We start from the raw sequence: 1,041 nt of genomic DNA on the forward strand, positions 1-1,041 counted from the left end.
CCAGGAACATCTCTCACCTCCACCCTAATCGGATCGAAAGCAACGACAACTTTTTACTGATACAGCACAATGCAGGCAGGCACACAGATTCTAACTGTTCACCTCAGTGAATCTTCACCAGGTGCATATGCGGAACCCAACGCCGAGGTAGGGAAGCAGCCCTGGGCTCTGGAGCTACTTGTTGGTAGAAAGGGCTAATAATGGAGGCAACCTGCTGCTCTCTAATCCAAATTGTTTATTTTCTTGGAACATCTGCTTGGTGTCAGCATTGTTAGTTTCTGGGATGGGGCTTGGGGTGTCTCAGAATAGGGGTGAACTAGAACCCATGTCTGGAGCCTACTAGCCTTGAATTGGCGGAACAGAGCCGATCACCCAGACAATTGGTCTCTATTCACCTGGAGAACAGAGGAAGAAGGAACAGAGGGAAGAGGCGGCGGCAGTGGAACATGTGGCTAATGGCCTCCACAAACAACTGCCTCTTAGGCGGTGTATAAGGTGCCAGGCTACGGCTACTGAACATTTTGATCAAAGATGCTTTATCAAGAGGAGGAAGACACAGAAGAAAACATTCTGGTTCTCATGGAATCCAGAGTTTCTAGATCCATAGAGGCTGGATGAATCCCTCACACAATTACCCCGAGATCATCTTTGTATCTTGAACCAAAAATATCCCCCGCCATCTTCACAGTACTACACAAGAGCTTAGTTTAACTCGGAAAGAACATCTGCCCCGGATGTGGTACTCTTTCCAGATCTATCTCTGGGAGCAAATTGACGGTGGCAACAGAAATGTTAGCTAGGGCACTTAGGGGTCAAGGGAGCGTACGTTCACGGGGAGGAGCAACTCAGAAGGAGAGAGAGATGATTGGACAACCAAAAAGAATGTAATCAATGTCCCTGAGCTGTTCATGCTAAAACTCTTGAATTGGTGTATGTATCTGTATTAGTCTGGGTACTTTGGAGAAACAAATCCACAGCAACTCACGTATAAGAGAGAGTTTTATGCAAAGAAAGTGTGCATCACGAAAACATCCCAACCCA

This window comes from Echinops telfairi, unplaced genomic scaffold (genome assembly GCF_000313985.2).
Source record: "Echinops telfairi isolate 266 unplaced genomic scaffold, ASM31398v2 ScPeMD7_7356;HRSCAF=8355, whole genome shotgun sequence".
Taxonomy (NCBI): Eukaryota; Metazoa; Chordata; class Mammalia; order Afrosoricida; family Tenrecidae; genus Echinops; species Echinops telfairi.